A 25139-nucleotide genomic window follows, 5' to 3' on the forward strand; every position below is an offset into this window, starting at 1 on the left:
AATTATAGTTTAGGTAAAATACACATAGTTTAGATATACAGAAATTGTTTATTTAGTGATAAAGGGGAAATGGTTTGAAAAATGGAATTATTGGACTATTGGACTGCGATCGATAGAGAGGATAATAATTAATTACGGGAAATAGATTGAAGAATTATGAACTTATAAATATATAAGACCGGCGCCATCAAGTGACCGCGATGAGGCTCGTCTGTATGTGAAGAAGAACAGCGTGCGGTAGCCACATAACCAGTATCGGTAGGAGAGGGCCTTTGTTCTTTGGCGACTCGTGGTAACGATTATATCGCATCGCTCGCTCTCTCAAGGTCGCAATCCTACTTACGACTTCATATACACCTTAAAGTTCATTGGGCGTGGCGCACCTGCGACCATGAACACTAACGAAAGTCGCATTTTCTTTCAAATGTAAAAGTCAAACAAGTATTTTTCATGTACCAAATGTTGTAATACTAGAGAAACAAACTTGCTCTACTTGAAAGTGTTCTCTGTATTAAAAAAAAAGAATCTGTCATTTTTCATGCTCTGAAAAAGCAAAGTCAGGTAAAGAATTCCTTCCTCTATTTTTATGTGTAGCCAAACTTCGCGGTTGAAGGTTTTCTTTTGTTCGAACACGCACTAATTCGATACAATTTGTCGGAACTGGTTTTGATTCCGGTATTTATCGAAAGAGGATCGCGAGAGCGGCCGTTATAGCCAAAAAGGAGGTGGTTCTCGCAATTTTGCTGTATATAGATAGCGGCGATCGTTGAAAAATGCTCGAATGTAACGTCGCGCATCACTCTGTTTATAGGGAGAACCAGCTACACGGGCTTGGTTTATGTCTTGTGTGAGAGAATGAGAGAGAGAAACCAAGTTGAAGGTGAATGGCGGGCGTGGCACGAGACGAAAGTGGGGTTTGAAAATGTATATATACTGAGTTGCCTGGACTCGTTGATCACCTTCTTCCTTTCTTTTACACCCAACTGTTTCCTAAATCTGAGCTAAAATCTTCTTCTAAACTGATTCAGAGACTTCTTTTCTCTTTTCACGCATATGTTACCTTTCTTTTTGTTTCTTGGTATTCTGAAACTATGACGGGAGTTTATAAATATTGATGATATGAACTTTCGAAATTTTGATTAGTGGTTAATGTTGCAGAACTGAAGTATGTGGTGTTGGGTGTCTTCTATTTTGTATTTTGTATCTTTTAGTGAAGTGGTTTTCTATGAAATATGGTATTTTTAGTGGTATCTATTTTTATATCTTCTATGGTATCTTTTATGATATCTTTTATGGTATCCTTTATGATATCTTTTATCGTATCTTCAATGTGATGAAAATGGTAAATTTTAGATGTATTTCTGCATTTTTTGATGGTTGATAGAATGTTGAAATAATTTGGGTTGATCGTCTTTGTTTTATCATCAGTCTCCTCAGGCATAAGTTTGCTTTCTTTTCATGCTTTACTTGTGCCTCCTCCGTCTTTTTTTACTCAAACATGCAGCAGGATTTACTAGAATTAATTAAACCCTTTGGCTAGAATTTATAAAAGTCTTTACTAACTAACTGGTATTAGTTATTGTTCCAAAAATAAAGTTTTTTGATAGTGGATCTTCTTACCTTTTAGCAGAAGGTTTTTCTTCAGCGTCTATTTAATGGATGTTGTTCTTTATTCGTTAATACTTATTCCATCCTTGGTCGTTGATGTTCCAAAAGTGAAATAGTTTTCGTGTGAATTCTTTTGTCTTTTATTGAAACAATTCTGTTTAGCATCTATTTAATGGATGCTGATTTTCAATCGATAATATTTCTACCTTTTTTAAAGATCGATGCTCCAAGAGGAAAAAATAGTCAGTCAATCCATTTGTCTTTTAACGAAGTGGTTTTTTTTAATACTTATTTAATAGGTTCTGATTTTCATTTCTAATAAAATTTGTGCCCTGTTCGGTGATAGATCTTCCAAAACTGAAATAACTTTAGGATATACTATTGACTTTTAGGGAAATATTGCTAAATGCATCAAAAGTATTCCCTAAAATTATTTCAGTTTTCGAGCATTAATCATCAAAGAGGGCACAAGTTTCATAAAAAATGAAAAACAGAATTCATTAAATAAGTGCTAAAGAGAACCATTTCGCTAAAAGATAAAAGGATTTACTAAAAATATTTTCTTTTTTGAGCATCAACCACCAAAGGAGGAACAAGTATTATCGAATGAAGATCAGTATCCATTAAGCAGATGCTAAAAAGAATTGTTCGTTCTGATTTCGGTCTTAATTTTTGATAACACGTTATCTAGTGGATAATGATCCACAAGGATCACTAATTCCGTTTAATCTTTTTGTATCTTCTGGTATTTTGTTTTTTTTCCAATTTTTAATACATGCTTAAAACAAAAAGCATGAAACAAAAGGATCATTTTCGATAAAAGGTATAAAGTTTAGCTGCATGTAAAAAAAACCTCATCTCTTTTCTTAGGTGTTCTGCTGCTCTAAAATTGCACTTTCACAGAATACATTTTTATGCGCGAAAGTTCGGTTAGGGTTTTCGTTTTTCGTATATATATATATATACTTGTTTTAAGGTGCATATAAATTAATACTTGAACCATCGGGTAACAAGACTTGCTGTCACAGTCAAGTTTTTTGTGAATTCATTTAAATACAGGCCAAGCAAATTCTTTCCGAGATTTTATGTCCCTTTTCGACAACTACCAGCACTTGCGCGCGTCCTGTATAAGTCGAAAATTATCTGCTTCTTATCCTCTTGAGACTTTCTTATTCTTAAGTGATTTCGAGGGTTATAATACCCCCCAATGTGTGTATGTTTGAGAGTATACACACACCGAAAAATCTGTAATTTCGTGGTAATCATAGCAGTAAAGAAGAAAAAAAAGAAAGAAGCGAATCTTACGTCTGTGATTGACGATCATTATTTAAACGGGTGTTTGTGTCATAAATTTTGTGTTTATAATCCTTTCGTCGTGTGTTACCGTTAACGGGGAAGGGAAATTTATACTTGAAGTCTGATTCTTTAGTATTATAATTGAAGGAGTTTGAATTTTTTTTGAAAGGAAATGAAAATTTTTTTGTTTGATTGTTGTAATGAAAATTTGGTAAATTTTAGGAATGGTGGTGATAGTTTTTCGTTTTGGAAATGTATATGTAATTTATGCGGAGCATGGTTTCGTGTCACATGCGGTGGTTGTGCAATAAATCTTTGGTAAAGCACAGCACGGCAGGTGCTAATTCAATAAACTTCGTTAACCACTTTGTTTGAAGTCGACGAATAGCGATGAGATGGCCGAGAGAAGTGTATTGGTCTATCCAGAGCATAGGATCAAGAGAGGTAGACCAGACTGTTTGCTCATTAGACCGTGTAATTACAGGTAGGTTGAGACTCTGTCTAACCTCACCTTGCCTCGCTTCGTCAATTTTTATCTTTCTCTTCCCGTTTTAATTCACTTTACACCTCTCATCAATATCATTTTTTCGAAACATTATTCCTTTTTCTCTTTTATTTTCTTATTTTCTTCTTTTTCTTGTAATAGGAAATATTCCTTTTTCTTACAAAGTAGATAATAAGAAAAAGAATAAAAGAAAAATAAACTTGATTTAATTGGAAATATTTTATGTCTAATGTCTTTCCTGTGATTTTCATTAATTCGAGAATGTGTTATTCAATTTGAAAAAGAATTTATGTGCAAAAAAATATTGTGCTGGGAAAAAATGTTCAACAGGTGTTGTTGGTGAATTGACTGTTAATTAAAAAGGTACATCAAAAGTATATGAAAAAGTTTTACAATGTCTGGCTAACAAGATTTTCTCGAAAGTGTAGGTTAGAAAGGTATTTGAATGCTTGTAACGAATATTCAACGCGGGTGAAAAGTTAACGAATTCTAATAATTTTTCGCCAAACGTTTTTGAATGGCAGTTATTACACATTGGGTTGTAAAACATGTCAACTTGAAAGTTTTTCCAGAATTAGGAATGTTTCTTCTCAAAAATTCTTCTAGTGTCCGTTAAATTTCTTTTTAATTTTATAAACGACTATAATGACTTTTTGTATCATTATTGAAAATTTTACTATCGTGCTTAATTTATTTTTATTTGGTTTTATTGGATACTTCAAGGAAACTTTAGAAAACTTTAAGAGAACTTTAGATATATATTTTAGTGGAACTTTGGGAAAACTTGAAGAGAACTTTTGAACGTTAAGAGAGAAATGCTCAATGAACTTGAGGAAAAAGAAAAATGTTTTGATTTATAGAAATAGTGGAAGACGCGAGTAAATATAAATATATATTTGTAATATGCGTTTCAAGTGCGTCAAAACCATTGTCAAGGTGCTATATATATATCGGATGCCACACAATTTAATCTATGTCGATCAACAGACACGTGTGTGTGGACATTAAAAGCGAATGGAAGCATGTAAACATTCGAGTCAAAACATCTCGATCGATCGGTCTCGAGTGTTTATGCGAATCAATTTGCTCAACGTCCTTGCCTTTGCTTGGTTTGTTCGGCACCAATCGCAGCTTTGCAAACAGACACAACAACTGGGAACTACTGTTCACTTTTTCAGTTATGCATTAATTATGAGATAAGCTTGTCGATTATGATACATATCGGCAAAAATACATATATGTGTATATATCACTTTCAGAAATGTATCATTATCATGATTCTATTTTTTTTTCCTTTACCAATGCATAAATGTGCATGTAATTAATTTATAACTGCTGTTTAGAGCATTTTAAAATAACACAGGAAACCGTTTCAATTTGAAAACATGAGAGTTGAGCTAAAATTAAAAACACGCGGGATTTCTTTAAACGGTAGTGTTTAAATGATGATTTTTACTGTTGGAAGCTGTATTTATAATAATTTGTTTAAATTGTTCAGGCATTAAGAAATGCAAGTTAGTAGAAATTGGTCTTGCGTTCGAATCCTCGTAAGGTTATATTAAAATTTTTTTTTCATTTGCACAAATTGTGACGACATAAAGGTTCAAATCCTCTTAAGTACTTTTATAAATATTTTTATCAAAATATAATTTTTATAGATAGTATTATATTAAAAATATTGTTTTAATGGACAATATTAAAAATATAATAAACAATTTTAAAGATATTTTTAGTATACAATTTTAAAAATATTTTTAATATACAATATTCAAGAATTATTTTGAGTACAATGCTACAAAGTCTTGAAGATTGGAAATAAAAATTTTATTTATCATTTTGAAGAATATTGTTGGAAAAGTGATGTAAGGACACGAGTGCCACGTGGAGTTGAGTTGTATTTTACATCATTCATTGCTAAGCAATCTGTTTACTGAAAAGTCATTTGTTACATAATTCCTGTCTGCATATATTGCAATGAAAAGTGATGAATCGTTATGATGTCGGTTTTGATGTATGGAATTTAAACGCCTCGCGGAAATGGACAAACTGACTATTTGCTCAATAATTCCTTTTCCAATGAGAATGAGAGAGCGAGAGAGAAAGAGAAAAAATTATTAAAATAGTTTTATTGTTACCATGTAGCATTTGATGAAAGACACTTTGCAAATCAATGAACAATAATAATTAATTCTATATATATTGTAATCGAAAACTGACAGTCATGACATTACTTTCTGTTTTTATGCATTTTATTATAGAACACACGATCTTAATATTATATTTTCTGGTTCTCTATTTCTTAAATAAACACGTTTCTTGCATATGAAATTGACAGAGAGTGCAAGGTCGAGTTTATGTAAACACTTATAAAAGCACGCGGAATAAAAGGTTTTTTCTTTTTTTTCCTAGTTCCGGTTATGTGTTTCAAAAGGGAATTAATTTATTGTGTCATAATGTACGTTTTATCTTGATTTTTTCCTTTTTTGTATTGTAAATAATTTACAAGTGGGTTAATTAGTTTTTTTGAAGTTAATTAGACTTCTCATTTTTTAAGTCGATTTTTAACTCTGGAAATTTTACACTCCGATTGACCTGAATTTTTGCAATTAATACATTAATCATGGAAGAAAGCTTCACTAGGAACAGTTACAAATTTTACTATATTAGCGAAATTTTTATTTGTTTCAATTAAGACTTTCGCTATTCTAGAGAAACTTATCGCTGTTCGATCTAGGTAAACTTTCTTTTCGTATTGATAATATGTTTTAAATATTTATATTTAGAATTTTTTAATTACTTAAATTATAAATTAATAACGGATTTTGTTTTATTTCAATTGTTTTCCTTTGATTTCGAGAAATAAAATATTAGTGGAGTATAGGGAGTAGAAGTTGTTTTTGTAAAGTTCAATCAATCCTCCGCCTATTGAGGAAATGTATATCGGTAAATCAACAATCATTATATCTTAGTTAGTAATAATGAATTGCCATGTGGATTCTATAGGGGGGTGGGTGTTACACTCCCAACTATAATTAATATGGTGCACAGAAGAATAGATTTTCTTTTTTCTCTCTCGAGTCCATCCCACAATGATCGAGCAATCAGGTGCTCTCGCGTAGGTTGCTATAGATCGGTATAATACTCTTTCCGTAGCTTTTAATTATTTTTATTCAGAATAAAAGGCGAGTTATTGAGATATTGAACAATACCATTTCTACTTGGTTGCATTTTTTGTTGAATATTCTTTCGATTTTTGTGAATTTTTATTCACATGAATTTATTAAGTCTGTAGAATTTTTATTTTTAGTAAAATTTATATTTATATTTATAATTTATATAATTTATATTATTCACATTTAGCAGAGTTGCCGTTTAGGAAAATTTACATTTATCAGAGTTGCTATTTAGTAAAATTTTTGTTTAGCAGAGTTGCCAGTTAATAAAATTCATATTTGGTAAAATTTACATTCAGCAAAATTAACATTTAGTAAAATTTTCGTTTATCAGAGTTGCCATTTAGTAATATTCCCGTTTGGTAAACTTTACCTTTAGCAGAGTTGGCATTTAGTAAAATTTTCGTTTAGCAAAGTTGGAACTTAGTAAAATTCTCGTTTGGTAAATTTTACATTTAGCAGAGTTAGCATTCAGCAAAATTTTTGTTTAGCAGAGTTGACATTTAGTAAAATTTATCGCAATTATGTGACAAATTTTCCTGACTCTATTTTGTTCCTTAATGAGAAAGAAAATGTGTTGGAAAATTGTTTTTCTCTTTTGAGTTTTTTCGTTTCTTTACGAATATAAATTTTTCGAATGAAAAAAAAATATCTAGAATAATATATAGGGGGATAGTAAATTCAAAGAAAGTAGTAAAATGCAAATAGATTCAGAGTTACTTTCGAGGTGAATTTTACTTATTCGTTTACAAGTATGGTATATAATTCATTTGTTTCTGCACGTGCAATTTTATTGAATCATTTTCAATAAGCCGCGTGCGCGCACTACTATATAACTCGCGGAAGTTATTGTTGAAAGATTTTAGTTTAGCGAACACGAGACGAAAGCACTTTAGTTTGGAATGTTCGGATTTAAATCAGTTGAGCTATTCGATTTTGAAAAAGAAAAAGAATGAGAAGAAGAAGAAAAGACGACTTTAGTCGACCTCTGCTGATACTTTTCTTCTCGGGGTAAGAGAAGATCGAAATAGGTGAGCGCGGTTGCAATTGTATATATGGGAATTGTATATAGCATAAGAACATCAGAGTGAGAGAGGAGAGGAGAGGAGAAGGTGGTTGCAATGGACATATTCTTGTATCTCTTACGAGACTTGCTTTTGCGGAGGTGGATACTCCCCAGAAACTCCATTAAGATTCCAAAGTTTTGTGTATGGGTTGAAAATATAATTTTCTCGCGCGGTTGATAAAAAATGTATTTATATATATATATTTCACAGAAGCAGAATGTAATTTATTATAATTTTTTTCCTTTTTTCATTATCCAGCGATATTTTAGTGTAATATTTATGTGTTACGGCAGTCTTGGACATAATGAATGTAATTGATTAAGTCGCTGATTGGTTTAATTATGATACACGTCGCAATTGTAATGTGTTTGCAATCACTTGGGATAGATGCTCATCTTATAATATGTTATATCCATAAAGAGAGAAGTTCTTAACCAATACATTCGATAGAGGCAATAATTTTTCATCTAATGTAAAAATGCGCGCATAACGGTTGGAGATTTTTTTTTTTATTTTATCTTCTTTCTTCTTCTTCTTCTTCCTTTTAAATGCATTCGACTTAAGGCCGATTGGAATCCACCTGACGTTATTATAAGCGGACAATTTTTATTTTTCTTTTTCTCCATAGGAGTATATAGATAACTTTGATAGTTTCAACAAGAAGTTTATGAATGCGTTGTTTTTATTTTTATTTAGTTTTTTTCTTGCCTCTTCTTTTTTACCGCAGGCAGAAGGGGAGATTTATTTTGTAATTTCGCATATGTTGTGACTTTTATGGTTGCACGCACACTTGAGTAAAAAATTTATTGACGCAAGAAGTTGATAGGAAAGTAAAATGAACTATTTTTTTAGCGTTATTTTGTTGTTGAGAAGGGAAATTTTTTTTGGAAAAAGTTAAACTCTAAACTGTAGTTGAACATAAACTGTTATAAATATTTTAATAGAAGGGGGGAAATTAAAAATAAAAACTAATTTTAAAATACCAATTAAATACTTTTGATTTAAATAATTAAATGCTTTAACATTTAATTAAAAAAAAATTTACAGTTCTAACAAAAAACGTACGTTCTTTGTCTCAATTAGATATCCTTAGAAAAACTGTGTTGACAGTGGTGAAAAATTTATGAAAACTTGACCAAGAATTATGAAAATGCGTGCAGCAGTTTTATTGAAACGCTCGCGACATATATAAATCGAATGGAATTTGCAACCACAATATCAAAAAAGTAAAGCGTATGAACTTTTATTATATTATGCACACGAGTGTGTGCGGAACTTGATAATAAACCGTTCGCACGTGACACGTATGTCATTTGGGTGTGGCTGCGTGCTTGACTGACAGTTCGAAAACTGCGAGTTGGTGTCTTGCATTGACAATTCGCAGTAGTTGCACTCAACTGAAAAGCCTGATTTTTCTTAATTCACTGAATATTTACGAGTCACGTAGAAATGAAACTTTACCTTTTTAGATGAAAAAAAACGGGGAAAAAAATTAAATCCAATTGACTTTAAAATTGAGTCGAATGCATTCAGCGTCTTGTATATACTACATCGTGGTTCTTTTTTTTAGTCTACAAAAAGGCAATTACCAGACATTCATTAGTGTGAGTGTCTTAAATAAGAAAAATATTATTACTGCTTTAAAAACTTGTTTTTATGAAGGATAGATTTTGTATTTAAGCGTTATTTTTACAATTTTTTCCAAACAAATTTTCTGCGGTAAAAATTTTTTTCAACATTTTTTGATAGGGATTTTTTTCTATAACAATTTTAAATAACATTTTCGTTTTCAAAACGATTTTAGGAAACAATTTTTTGTTGAAAATAATTTTCATGTTTTACAATAAAAGAAAAGATAATTAAATAGAAGGGAGGAAAATGAATGTGGGATAAAGAGGAGGGAAATATAAATGAAAAAGAGAAATCGTAATAAGGGATTATTAACTTGAATTATTGAAATTGTCTTTGAGAGTAAAGAGGCGAATCAGTGCTCATCAGTTAATCTGTACGAGTTTACGAGGTAGTTAAATTAATGAAAATTACTGTCGCCAGAGTCTTTATGTTATGAAAACAAAAGAGAAGATCTCTTTTGTCGGTGATGGTTATTTACAATTAAAAAAAAAGAGTAAAAAAAAGAAGAGAGGGTATTGTCGTTTACGTACGTCCAAGGTTGTCGCTAATTGTCACGACGTTAATTGATGCGGAATAGCACGAAGGAGCAAACTGAACCTGTTGCTTACACTCGTTTTTCGTAATTCATTTCCAGTCATCCATATTATAGCAGAACGTGATCCGCACATTGTATATCACCCCATCGATCTTTTGCCATCTAATTATCGCCGAGAGTGCATTTTTCATATTGTAAAAAAAGTATATTTTATAAACTTAATAATACATGATGCGACTGTTAATTTATTTTTCTATTCTCTTTTGTGTAGGTGTTAAATTTTATTTATTTACTTCATTTTTTTATTTGCCGCATTTATTTATTTGGTTTAGTTTTTTATTTACTGTATTTATTTATTTATTGTTTACTTTTTTTTATTTACCTTACACTATAAAATAGGGAGTTAAATTTTAACGCTAAACGGGATTCTATAAACGTCGCGTACTTTTGAGTTAAAGCAAAAGGAGTAAAATTTTTAAGGTTACAATTTAGTCAATTTTAGTCCAGTACATTATTATTCGCCTCATTTGTTTAGTATATTTATTTACGTTCAATAGGCACACTGTAAAAAATTTGGGAGGTATGGAATATTAAAAAAGGCTTCTGCAGAGTACGAAAAAGACTTCTATGGAGTACAAAAAAGACGTTTATGGAGTAAAAAAAAAACTTCTCCAGAATCCCATTGGGAGTTAAATAAAACTCCCCGTTTCCTTACACTGTAGATAAAAAAAGAATGTCAATCAAAACATAGTTAAGAGTAAAGTACTTTCAATTTACAATATATGAGCAAACAGACCATGTCACTTGTTTTGATTTACGGCATATATTGCCCAAGAGAAAATAATCTATGCGAGCTAAATGGTGTTCACCTTAGCGAGTGAATGGAAAAAAAGGTCTCAATATACACATATCTATATATATATTGAACTCAGTACGCAAAGTCAGTGTTTGTTGACTGTCTAAATACATTAAGTTTGAAGCGTGCAAAGGAGCATGTGTTTGGCGAATTATTATTAAAGAGACGCGCTCTCGGAGAGACCAGTTTTAGCCAACGGCTCAAGGACGGTCACACGTGGGCGCGTTCATCGCGCATCTCTTCTTCTTCTTCTTCTTCTACTTCATTTTGCTCATCATCTCCTTCCTCAACTTTCCCTCTATATATATATACACACAATATGCTTATATACAACCCCGGAAACGGTGAATCGACTCTCGGCATTTATATATTCGCAAAATATGGGTCATCCGTATACGAAATTACGATGAGCTCGTTACCGACAGATATCATCAGCATATATGTGCAATGTGGTATTTAATTTATGCCCAAGATTACTTGCCGATGACCCATAACCATGAAAATTGATTATTATTAGTCTCATAAGGCGGGAATTCTTAATTTCACACTGGGCAGCGTTAAAAAAAATTATATTGTCCACGTTTGGAAAAAAATCAGTCTTTTTGAAATGAGAATCGAGAAGAAAATTAGGAACACCGTGATTAATGGGAGTTGAAGTTTTACTCTTCAAATCACGGGAATAAGATTTCAGTATTTTTCAAATTTTTTGAATGAAAATTCAATCACTCTCTAAAACTAAATCAGCGAAATTTGAATGAGAATTAGTGACTTTATTCTCGCGATTTGAATCAGTGAAATTTCACTGAAGATCAGTTAAAATTTGTTCACTGATTTGACAATTAAGAAATAACTGAAATTTTCAACGTGCGTGAAAGAAATTTCCAATAAGTTTTTAATTGGCCAATCAGTGTTCTTTCAATTCTTGTCAAATCGATTTCTTTTGAGTTAAATGATACTCTCTAAATTTGAATCAGCGAAAAGTCGCTGATTCACCAGCCCAGAGTATGCAGCTGATGAAACAGCGTATATACGCTGGAAAATCAGTGCATATACGCTGTTTCATCAGTGTATATACGCTATTTCATCAGCTGCATACTCTGGGCTGGTGAATCAGCGACTTTTCGCTGATTCAAATTTAGAGAGTATAGGGAATAAAATTTAGAGTACTAAATTTAACTCTTTTTTTTTGAGAATTAACTCCGAAATTAATATTTTACTCTCTCTTTTTTCTACTCTTATATCCTCAAATAGAAATCGAATTAACTCGGGAATTAATATTTTACTCTTTCCCTTTTTCTACTGTTATATTCCCAAATAAAAATCTTTACTTTCAGCGGGATTCGAACACATGACAAATTTACGCTTTTTAATGCCTTGACGACCACGACCAAAATGCAGTTCTTTTTCTACTCTTGTAATTAAATACCAAAATTAAAGGTTCACTCACTTATCGAGTTCATTTCTAATTTTTAAAAGCTCACTCCAAAATAATACAAAATTTAGAGAAAAATTTGTTTCACTCCACCAAATTTTTGTTGAATCAACCAAACGTTTATTTAAACGAAATAAATTCTTACTAAGTTTAAACAAATTTTATTTAGAATAACCCAAAATTGATAAATATTGATAATTTTAGATTTTTTTACCAAAGGGTGGAGATTATTAAATAAGTAAAGTGTTTCTGAAGAGCCCAAAAATAATGAAGCTTATAATGCCATAAAAGAGAAGAAAAAATGTTGAATTTTAAGAAATTCGTTTTTTCGAATTTTTGATGAATTTTGATAATTTTAGATTTTTTACCAAAGGGTGGAGATTATTAAATAAGTAAAGTGTTTTTAAAGAGCCCAAAAATAATAAAGCTAAATGCCATAAAAAAAAGAAAAAATGTTGAATTTTAAGAAATTCGGTTTTTCGAATTTTTGATGAATTTTGATAATTTTAGATTTTTTACCAAAAGGTGAAGACTAGATCTGTGCAAAAATAATACTAACCGAACTGTTTGAATTTTTTTGCCTAGTTCAAATTTCGAATATTCGACATTCGAGTTACTACAAAATTCGAACCGTACCGAGTTTTGTTCGGTTTTGGAACGCTAAAATGTCGAATTCTAAAATTCAACATTTCACTCGCCTAGTTCGAATATCGAATTGTCGACATTCGAGTCAGTCGAGTTCGAATGTCGAAAAACCGACATTTGACATTTCGGTGCCCCAAAACCGAACAAAACTCGGTTCGGCTCAAATTTTGCACATCTCTAAATTAATATAATAATTAATATTATTGAGTGTATGAATATTTAAAATATAATTGCTGTGAAAATTTTTAAATTCCGAATTAACCTAAAGCTTGTAACTGAGGAAAGGGTTAGAAGCATATCCTCATTTTGAATATATGGCATGTTTAAAGATAATATGATTGACCGATTTTTATTTTTTCTGTTACAGGTGAGTGAAATTTCCAAAATGATGTCTGTTATTTGCGGTAAGAAAATTCATTTAACAGTTTTACACGCGAGGTGGCAAAAAATTAATTTGCACTCAACATAAGTATCTTGTTTCGGTCGGTTTCACCTAAAAAAATTGAAGCACACTGAAATATCGGTTTTGCCTTGAAATTGACGCTCATTATATGCTATTCGGAAAGTAAAATTAGGTCTCGTATATTTTAAATGAATAAGGTGGGGTTCTTCCTTCGACACTGGCCATAATGATAATAATATAATAATAATAATAAAAATAATGTTAATAAAGTGCCCTACTCTCAAAGGGCACAGTTCGTATACTGTAAAAGAAGAGTAAAAAAAAATTATTTGTATCAAATAATTTTCATTTAAGTCAATTAAATCGTATCTGCTTTACATACTGAAATTGTTGGTTCAAATAGGTACAATTTATTTGATTTGCTTTTGAATTAGTAAATTTTACTAATTCAAATTATTAAACATTTTTACTAATTCAAAATGTAGAGAGTACTTTTTACATTTTAATTAGAAAAATGAAACTAATGTAATAGTAATGAATCAGGCACTGATTTAAATAGTAATATTTTACTAATTAAATGCTTAAAATAGTTATTAATTATTAGTTATATTCACGTTTTAGGTGATGTCAAAATAACTAGAATTTTTGATAATTAATTTAATTAGCTAAGTTTGATTATTTTCACAGATTATTTATTTATACTAATAGTTTTTTCTACTAATAATTTGTTAATTTTTACTTATTGCTGAAGTAAAAAGTCAGACAAAATTTTACAAGTATAATAATATAATAATAATACTCTTGGAATTTGAATTAGTGAAAATGTTTAATAATTTGAATTATTGACTGACTTTTTGCTATTGAATTAGTAAAATTTACTAATTTAAAAGCAAAAAGTCAGTTACTAATTAAAATTAGTGAAAATTTTTATTGGTTCAAATTTAGAGAGTACAGTAAATTATTATTATTGTTATTATTTTGCGGATGTATAACGTCTAGTTGACAATGATCTGTGATGGCACGTATATATGTCTTTACGGACTTCAACGACATAATGAATTTACGAGAGGAAGAACACGGTTAAACGTTTGAATCGCGTATCGCTGACCCCGATCCTTCATATCTGAATATGTCGTTCTTCTCTCTTGCTTGTAAATATACTGTTTGCATTTGTCTTTTTTTCTTTTATTTATTTATTGTGCTTTTCTTTTTTTTATATATAACGAGATTTTTAATCCTTTGTTTACGATCAATCGCGAAAAATAAGTTAATTTCTTCTAGGCAATTCGAGAAGTTGTTGTAATACACGATCGTAAATATTCTTCATGTCAAGAGAAAAGAGTGAGTGAGTGAGAGAGACTCTCTTTTTCCGGATGATATTGACTTTGGTTTGCTCTGACGTTGCGGTTTACGGTACTTTTGCACGTGTAAATATACACGTATAGGAAGTTAGGACGTTAATGGTTTTCAAGGCTATTGCTTTACACGCGTCATAGGTATATGCACTAAAGGACGCACCAGCAACCAATATGTCTTAAGGCGTTGTAAGGATCAATTCGAAGTTTATCTTTGTTTCGATAGGAGAAGTCTGTTGAGGATCAGTTTGTTGCTTGCGGTAGAATTTAAGAGCTATTTGATTTTTTTTTTTTGGTTTATTTTTATTGCAAAGTATCTTTTTGGTAAATTTTTTTAGCGAAATATAAGAATATTTCGCTACGAAAATTCGAAAGATATTTCGCTAAAAGAAATTCACCAAAAAGGTACTTTGTATTAGAAGAGTTTGTATCGATTCCAACAGTTTATTGAATTTTCTGTTTAACAGATTTTGTTAAGTCCGATTTGTGTTTAAGTGAATTTCAATTTGACTGAATTTTTATTTAACGGAATTTTCACTTTGACAAATTTTTAATTATGAAGTCTATAAAGTGTGAATAAAAAATTTAGTACCGCTGATGAGATTCGAACGCATGACGCTCAAACTAACGCCCACTTCTAGTCGCCTTAACGATTACGACCAACGTTGATTTAAATTCAGTTATATTCAAACAACGGTTTGTGTTTGAATTCAACATAAGCAGTCAATCAAAAAATTATGTACGAATTAAACGAATTTTTTATAATTGAAATAAACAATTAGTTTTTGTATTTTTTTTGTTATTGTTGCAATTATTGTTAAATCAAATTTATGCTTGATTTAACCATAGTTGATTGAAACAATTGACTGTTAATCAATGATTTGTTTACACGTTAAAAATCCAGGTGAATAAAAATAAATAATAAAATAAACAATTTTTATGAATAAATAATTAAAAGATTAAATAAATCTATTAAATATGCGGAAAGTATTTTTTTAATGGCACTTTTTCAACTTACAGTTACTTTTATGGATGTATTAATGTTTGACGTTTAATTTCGTCTCTGATCTTTTTTTCCTCGCTTCTTAAACTTTGCAAAGTTGAGCTTTGGTACGATCATGACGGAATAATAGGCGTGTCGTTTAAACGAGCGTTTCGAGGCATTTACGATTTAATGGAATCTCGATCTTGGTGCGTTTTAAAGAATGGAAATACTTATTTATATGTTGCCGAAAGGAGTATCAATGATCCCCCTTGAATTCCCTGGAATTAACAGCGGAGTTGTTCTTATTCATTTTTTTTTGTTTTACGTAAGCGACAAAATCTACCTTGTCGTACATTCATTTCACTTTATCGACCAATCGGACTGCTTGTCCCATTCACTTCTTTTTAAATACAAACTGGATTTATATATTTTTTTTTAACTTTTGAATACAAAATCTGCAAAAATATGTGTTTGCTTCAGGCTTCTGTGCGTGAATCTCGAAAGTCAGAGGGGATGTGTGATACATTTAATAATAAATTCCCTACTGTGTGGACCCCCTCCAACTACTGGAGGGGTAAAAAAAGGGATTTTCTTAAAAAGTAACCTTCGAAGTGAAAATGATTGACGTCGTGATTGCCGGTTGTCGTAGAAAGTCGTTGAATTTTTTAAGATATATACAGTAAATGCATTTTGACGTAAGTGCGCACAACATACACTTGATGAGGTTACCAGAATGTCGGCTTTTGTTAACTTGTAATTTGGATAATTTTTTCATTTTCTTCTTCTTTCTTTTTTTTACTTAGCTGATCGTTTCTCTTTTAACATTTCGTATTATTGCCTCGCGCGTTTCATCATTAACCTCGTAAAGGTATCGAAATTATTGAAAATTTTGTTACAAATTATTATCATTTGAATTATAATTATATTCTACTTATCATGTGTCTTGTTAGCCGGTTTTTTTCTGTCAGTTCGTGGTAATTGAAAGTTGTACTTTTTTGTTTTCAATACGGTACAGGGAAAAAGATACAAATTTAAAAATTCTTTTCTGTTTGTCAAAAGTATGCCTCGTATTTATTTTTACAGTTAGAATATATTCTTGCGATTATTATTATTTAATATTATTTTTAATATTTGCATTTAGTTAAAATTAATTAGAAATAAAATTTTTAAAAAATTAGAACCGTTTTTTAATTATAAATTATATAATTTTATTTATAATTATGTCGTCTTAATAATAATCATTATAATTTATATTAGTCAGTATAATTATTATTATAATTATTATTGTTATTATGAAATTTTTCTTCTGCGTTTTAAACTTTGAAAAATATTTTTATAATTAGTAAAATATATTTGTTTTTACATCGCATATTTAACTCAGAAGAAATGGAGCATAAGCGTTGGAGAGGGGTCAATGGGAGTGAAAGAGAAAAACTGCGATGTCTCTCTCTTTCTTATTGTCCCCACTCCTGCGCTTGCGTACAACTTCTCCTTAGTTAAGTAACTTCCGCAGCAGTTATAAAATACAAACATAATATTATAATAAAATAATAATTAAAAAATTTTGAATAATATTTTAACTGAGAATAAAATATGAGGATTTGTGTTGCTTAAATTTTGAATAACATTTGTTGTTTCATTGGTGAAAATTCCACAAGGGGAACATATGTGTAATTTATAATATGTTTTTCCGGGAACAGGCGCATTGTCTATTATAATGCAATCACGTTGGCGGTACAATTGATAATTATCTATCGAACATGATGTACATGATTTATTACTTTTGATTTATGGGGACACAATAAATCGCAATTGATTTTAAACAAGAAAAAATTCGTTTCTATTGTCACATTAAAGTTGGGGTTGAAAAATTTTACAATCAATCATTCTCTTATTAGCTAATAACACATGTAATCTTAAGTGGGTATTTATTAAATTAATAATATATTTATGATTTAATATTATTAATTCAATATTATTATAATAATAATTATTATTTTTATCATGATTATAATTATAATTATTAATTTTATTATTGTTTTTATTAGTAACAATTAATTGTTTAGTGACACAATGATGAAAAAGTCTGATTAAATAAAAATTTTCTTTTTTACTACAAAATAATTATTGTGTTAAATAAATAATATAAATAATATGAATAATATAAATAATATAAATAAAAAATGTCGAAATTAAAGTAGAATGTTTAGGGAAATTAACAATGCTCTTTGTGGGTTTAATAATCGTTGATCTTCTGGAGATAATTTATGAATATCACTGTAATTTCATGGTCATTCAATGAAACACAGGTTTTATTGGAACCCGGAGGGAAAGAGACTTGAGAGAGTATAGTGGCGCGATTCTCCTTGGGCTTATAAATTTCAGAAGAGAGTGCGCAGATTTTAGAGAGAGGTTTGAAATCAGGTACACAGCTTCTTCTTCTTCTTCTTCCTCTTCTTCCACTTGTGCAGTCGGCGCGTTGGCGTTTCTGATTGACCGGGTGATATTCATTATAAATTTTTATTTTTGCATATTATGAAGAGAATCCTCGTAACGCCCAAAATATACGATAATCATTATAATAATCCTCGTGAGTGTGTGAAATTACGAGTAATTATTAAGATAAAGTGTATTAATAAAACATAACAGATATGTTATATGAGGCATGAAATTATTTTCGCGTACCTTCTGGATCTCTTTTTTTTGGGTGTATTATCGTCTCGCAATTACTTTTTTTTAAAAGAGAAAATATTATCTTTCGATTAATTTCGTTAATAGGAGTAAAATGTCTTCTTGAAATTTCATATAACATGAACATTAAATTGGACTTTTATCGTGAAATTTGGTATTAAGAATTTGAATTTTTGAGGGAAGGTATTTTTATACTTTTGCTTGTATATAGCGTTCCAAGGTGCGTTTATTTTGTTTCGATTTATCATGTAATCACCGAGCCAAGTGAGATGTCTTATTGCGCATCGCTTATTGCTGAAATTTTTCTTATGCGTTTGTGAATCGTGTAGAGATCCGTTTTCGTGTAAAGATGAAAAATGGCGTTACTTTTTGGTATAATACTTTTTGGCAACTCTTAAGATTACGTATGTGGAGTTTTTTTGGAATGCAGGATTTGATTTATTTCGAGAGGATCGTAGAGTCTCGCTTTCTCGAATTCTCTCCTTGTCTTTGGATATTTGCTTCTTTAAGAGTACGTTTGAAAACAGTTTTTTACACATAGACGAAAGATACACCTTAGACTCAGAACCTGCTAAATTATTTATTAGTTTCAATTAAATTTTATTTTGTTCAAATAAATTTTTTATCAGTGCTAAATAAAATGTTTATTTAAAACAGATAAATAATTCAGTAGGCTCTATAATAAATATACTTTTATTTGATTCGAATGAATTATATTCGGTTTATAAATTATTTAAATAAAACATAGGTGTTATTCTCTGTGGAGTAATTTTTACTTTCTCTAAATTTATTTTAATTTACTATTATTAAAATAGAGAGTAAAATTAAAAAAAGATTAAAATAGTAAACAGTAATTCGTTAACATTTGTTTCATTTCAAACTGTGATATTGAATGATCTTATTTCGTTATCTACAAATCGTATAATTGATTTGCAATTAGATGTGGGCGAATGTACTTATTGCAATATATGTATGTAGAAAGTTGGTCTAAAAGTCGCGACAACTAGTCACACAAGTAGTGAAAGCATAAATATACATACTTGGAATCCTGCTGACTTAAAAGGTGTATTTGCTATTAGCTTAAAAATTTGATTGTCACTTTATCCGCGTGCATTTAGTTTGTATTTCCAAGCACTTTGTATATGTAGTACTGTTTGCCAAATGATAATTGTCGTTAATATACAGATAAAATAAACACCTGCTGATGATGATAAAACCCACATTGGGTGTTAATTTATTTGTATTCTAACAAATTTTAACTCCAATACTTTCAAATATGTTTACTGTGTTAATTATTCAATTTTTTTTCTCTCTCTCATTTTTCATCATCTATTTACGGTTTCTAATTTCTTAATAATGTATTCGGAATTAAGTGTAATATGAGAGTAAGACACTTTCGTTTCTTTCGTGCCTATAGATATTTTTAGATAATTCTCTAGTTTATCATCGTGTAAATGATTTTTTTATTCTTTGGTGTCAGTTTCATATTTCTATTTTCCAAATTGATATCTTTGATCTTTGGGACCATTTGATGAATAAACGGTCTCGTAAATATTTCTCAAATTCTACTTGACGGGAATTTTGTGTGACATAAATCCTACTTGGCATTAAATGACATTAAATTTAGTTGACGAAAAAAATTTTTTGACATTAAACGCACTTGACGTGATGGTTATTTTGAATAAATTTTTTTTTCGATGTAGAAATTATTTGGAATAAATTTTATAGTTGGTGTGGAATTTTTTCTTAAGAGAAAAATTACTTTATATAAATTTCACTTGACAGGGAAATTTTCACGAGGGTTAAAGCACTTGATAAATGTTATTTAATTTGGAAATCGTTTGATATTAATTTCACTCGATATAAACTTGGTGTAAATTATTTTTACTTTTGGTGAAAATTATTTTCACTTGATAATATTTTCTATCGAGGTGACCAAGTGCTTGGTGTTTCAAGTGAGTTTTAAGTCAAGTGTTATTTGTTGATTTCGATTTTTATTTATCTATTCGATTATTTACTTCGAAATCGCAAAATAAGTTTTATTTTGCGATTTCGCACTTCAAGTGCTATCTGAGAAATGAAAAATATTTCGCAAAAAAATAGGGAAAAATGTTTTTTCGTTTGATAAATAATATTTGCAAAGCATCCGACATGGGCAAAAGAAAAATGGAAAAAGTGAACTATCATTTTTACTTCTCAAAGAAGTCTCTCTCGCAAGTTGACAGCAACTTTAAATTGTTGTATAGTAAATTCTGCAAATATGTGTGTGTGTGTTGTGTAGTATATAAAGGGTTAGCGTATCCATTGGATCGATTTTCGTATATTTCTCTCTTCAAGAGCTTCGCTTTGAATATTTAATGGAACTTGAAGGAGCATTGGAGAGCAGTCGTGACATGAAGGGAAGCTTCACAAGAGTTTTGTTCTTAGTAACTGACCGCAAGGCAACCAACGCTTCTCTATATTACACACTTAGCGGTGTGTCTTATCCTCGTGTCTATTTTCCCGGTGCATATTCAACGAATCTGATGGATCAATAAATAGTTGAAACCACCATCCCTTTTATCTCTATATATATGTCTGTGGTGTGTGTTTGTGTGTATATATATAAATACAATTTAGTGTTTGTGTGTGTATTTGAAACTAGTCGGTGAGTGAGTAAGGCAGATCGAAACTATCGTTCACTCTCAGCATCGCTGCGGTAGCTGGCAGTTCTGGCAGTAAGTAATTATGTGTGAGCTCTAACATGCATTTCCTCTTTATATGTATAACATGTTATTCAATCTTGTAGGCGTTTGTCGATTGGTAGAGTCTCACGATTTTAGAGGATGAAAAATTTTCAGGAATATTTTTTTATGTTTCATCAAATATATTAAAACTATATAAATATTATTCAAGAATTTCTTTATAACATTTTTTTTTTTAAATAATCTTTTTCTAATGCTGTAAAATTAATAATAACTAATGAATATTATTAATTGGTTATTAGCAATAAATATTATTAATAATAATCAATTATTGAGAATAATCACTTATTATTACTAATAGCAATCAATAATTATTATTAGCAATAATTAATAAAAATTAGTTATTAATAAATTAGTTGTATGTTCAGGATTTTTGGGTATTTCTCAAAGATTAAAATTTGTATCTTCTGGAAAAATTCTGGATTCAAATTTGTATCTTTTGGAAACAATTCTACATTCAAATTTCTAAGCTTTAAAAATGTTATCTTCTGAAAAATATAGTAAAATAAAATTTTGAACCGTTGAAATTTGTGTCTTCTGGAAAAATTTAGAATTCGAATTTCAAAGCTTTAAAATTTGTATCCTTTGGAAAATATTGTAGCATCAGATTTTGAAGCATTAAAATTTATATCTTCTGGAAAATTCAGGACTCGAATTTCAAAGCTTTAAAAATTTTATCCTCTGGAAAATATTTTAGCAAGAGATTTTGAAGCTTTAAAATTTTGCATCTTCTGAAAAAGATTCTAGATTCAAATTTCAAAAGCTTTCATAACTTCAAAGCCACAGTTTTTCTAAGGATATCAAAATTGAGACAAAAAACGAATCAAAAGTGTTGCGAAGCAACGTTTTGATTCGTTTTTTTTATCTCAATTTTGATATCCTTAGAAAAACTGTGGCTTTAAAAATTTTACCTTCTGGAAAACATTGTAGAATGAAATTTTAAACCTTTAAAACTTTTAAACTTCTGGAAAAAAATTTGGATTGAAATTTGAAAGCTTTAATTTTTTTCTACCTTTTGTTCAAAAATTCTGGATTGAAGTTTGAAAGCATAAAAATTTGAATCTCCGAGGAAAGAATCCTTTAGTCTGTTTGTTTATGATTTGCGAAAAGTACTCAAGGTATGCTTGGTAAACTTTGGATATTCAATAAATGAGAGGAAGAGAGAAAAGGGGAGAAAGAGATTTTTCCCAAATTCAAAAACCCCTCTGATGTTGATGGTAGGTACAAATGCCGAGTAGCTTTCAAGCGATAGTAAATATTTGTCGAGGCCCAATGCATAACAGACCTTAAGGGAAAAAGAAAAAGAGAAGAGGAAAAAAAAAGAATGCAAGGGGAAAGAAAATATATATACAGAGAGATGAAAGGCATCGGAGCACGCGCTACTCTTTAACGGATTCTATGGGTTCTCTCCGCGGACATAGATTGTTAGCACGCACATCTTCAAACTTTGTAATCTTGTCTCTCTACTTTAAGAGCCAATGTTCATATTCTTGAAAAATTTCTTCTTTTTTCTCCGGAAATTTTTTTTACTTCTTCTCTTGAGAAAGTGGTTGGAATATTAGTAGTTTAGTAAAAAAAACTGAATTTTTTTTTACTTTTGCGCAGGCAATAGTATATTGTGTGGCAAGGGCGGAAAGTTGTCAATTCCTGACCGAGTTCGAAATTTGCCGCACGAGCGAAGCGAGGGCGGCAATCGTACGAGGTCAGAATTGACATTTCCGCCCGAGTTGCACACGATATTTTTTGTCCAAATGCGCGATAAACAAGACGCATCCGTAAATTCAAAAATGAATATGCACTAATTATTAAATGTGTATGAAACATTTTTATTAAGCCTAAGGCGAGTCCGAATATTTTTGATAAATTTTACTTAAAAATTGACTCCGTTTTGATTTGAAGTAATAGAAAGTGATAATATAATAGTTAGGAATATTTATTTAATACTGCTAAAGCAGCGGGCGGAAAAGTGATTTTTCCGCCCGCTGCTGGTAAGCGGGCGGAAAAGTAGTTTTTCCGCCCGCTGTTGGTAGTCGGGCGGCAAAAGCTTACTTTCCGCCCGCTATGCATGCACGGAAAGTCGAGTTTATCGCGCATGTAGGATAAAAAGATTTTTTCGTTCATCTACTGTCACTTTTGAACCGATTCGTTGGTTAAATGAATTAGCAACCGTTCTGACTAATTTTTAGTCAAAAACTATACTAATATTTCTTGTAGAAAACTGATTTCTTTCCTAAGAGGGTGTCAATAAGTCGATGCAATTTTAAGATTGTTTTTATGAAAAAATAAATTTTTTTTATAAAAAAAAAATCTACTGTTAGTTGATTTCTAGAGTCCTATTCTCTGGTCAGAAAACAAAAACAATGTGTTATTTCCTTGTTTGTGAATCAAAGTATATTATACGTGCGGTATAATTTTGTGCGCATTAGTCTCTCGAAACATTGTCATTGTTTAATGAGCGAAATATTTCATAACTTGCCGCGAGTTACGCTATCCACCTACCTCTTTCTATCTCTCTCTCTCGCTCACTCTGTCCACCTAGAGTTTCAGTACCTAATATCCAAGTAAAGTTAGAGTCTAACGTGTAAGTAGTGACGTAAGCCGCAAGATATTCACTTTGCCCTCTTTGCGGTCTCGGGAATAATGAGGTTGGCTCGTCGGTGTAATGAGGGCGGCAAACTTCATCTCTATATCCTCTCTAGCATAGTGCACGCTAATTTCCAAGGCTGCACAATGTGTCGCAAACATCTTCTCCGAATTCCAGCCAAGTGAAATGACGCGGAACTCTATACTTTCCTTTTTAATTTGCTCATTTGCTTAAATGTTTAATTACTTTATTTTAGTTTTGACTTTTTGTGGTCTATTTATTTCTTCTTTTAAGGCTTTTTTCGGTTATTTATTTACTTTTTTCGATCTTTCTTCGGTAATTAATTTATTTTTTTTGTTTATTTATTGTTTACTTTTGTTTTGAATTTGGTTTTCTTTTATTGTTATTTCTTGGTTTTTTTTATTCGGTTGCCTTATTGTTCTTTCTGTTTTTGTATTTGGTTTTCTTTTATTATTACTTTTGGCTTTTTATTTGGTTCCCTTATTGTTCTTTTTTTTTTATTTTGATTTTTATTTCCGCTTCTTTCGCTTATGTGTTGTTTTTTTTGTTTAGTTCTGTTTTTTTATTTGGATTTTTATTTATATTTGTTTGTTTCTCTTGATTCAATGTTTGATCATAAATTTATGTATAGAATTACGAAGTTTTTGAGATTCAATATGGAGATGGTATTCTCCACCTGCGAACGCCAAAGTCACCGCTAGACGGCAGTTCAGTTGCTTCTTGGAATTTTTACTGACATCTGGTGGTGACCTTGGCGTTCTCAAGTGAAGAAATTAGAACACCATTTTACCATTAAAAAAATGTTATTAACTATAACGAACATTTTATGACACTTTTGATACTATTTTTTATTTCTAAATTCAGTTCGAGGTCTGGAATTAGTTTTGACTAATAAAACAGTGTCGATTCGTCCTTTAAATAAATTAGTAAGTTTTTGACTAATTTTTAGTCAGAAAATACTAATTGATAGTAGAAAACTACTAATTTATTTGTTAAAGTCACTATTTCAATTAGTAACCTTTATTAAATGCTTTGCTACCCTTGACAACTAATTGGTAACTTTAATAATTGAATTAGTAATTTTTTATTTGCTAATTAGTAGTGTTTGACTAAAAATTAATAGTTTTCGACTTAAAATTTTACGCTTACTAATTTATTTACTGAACGAATCGGCCCTATTTTTTTAGACAAAAGTGACTAATTCAGATTCAGAAAGTAATTAAGGGAGAAGAACATGGCCAAAAAGAAAGAGGATCGGTCGAAAATGAAAAAGTATATTACAATATTAAAAAAAAATTGATTTTCATGAAATATGCAGGTAAATTTTAATGGTGCCAATCGGCACTTGGCAATAAATAATGATGCATCGAAAGTCATAAATATTAGTGCGTATAAAAATTTTAATTAAATTTTAATAGTATACCGTTGTGTGCTATATAGTGAAAGTCAATATTTTAATAAGTTTTCTTGATTAGAGGAGAGGGGGATCATTAGATAAATGAGAAAATTTCTCCAATCACTTATTCGCTGTTTTCTTTTTCTTCTTTTCTTTCTTTTGCATCTCTTATTCATCATTTTTATGCGGTGTGGAATCGCACAAGTGTCAA

At 30.3% G+C, this 25139-nt stretch overlaps 1 protein-coding gene across 4 annotated transcripts in view; it reads left to right on the forward strand.

The window, feature by feature from the left end:
* The window catches only part of LOC122506950 (Krueppel-like factor 3), a 461038-nt gene that overhangs the window by 47486 nt on the left and 388413 nt on the right, over nt 1-25139 (forward strand). The window lies entirely within an intron of this gene.

This window comes from Leptopilina heterotoma, unplaced genomic scaffold (assembly GCF_015476425.1).
Source record: "Leptopilina heterotoma isolate Lh14 unplaced genomic scaffold, ASM1547642v1 Lhet_114, whole genome shotgun sequence".
Taxonomy (NCBI): domain Eukaryota; kingdom Metazoa; phylum Arthropoda; class Insecta; order Hymenoptera; family Figitidae; genus Leptopilina; species Leptopilina heterotoma.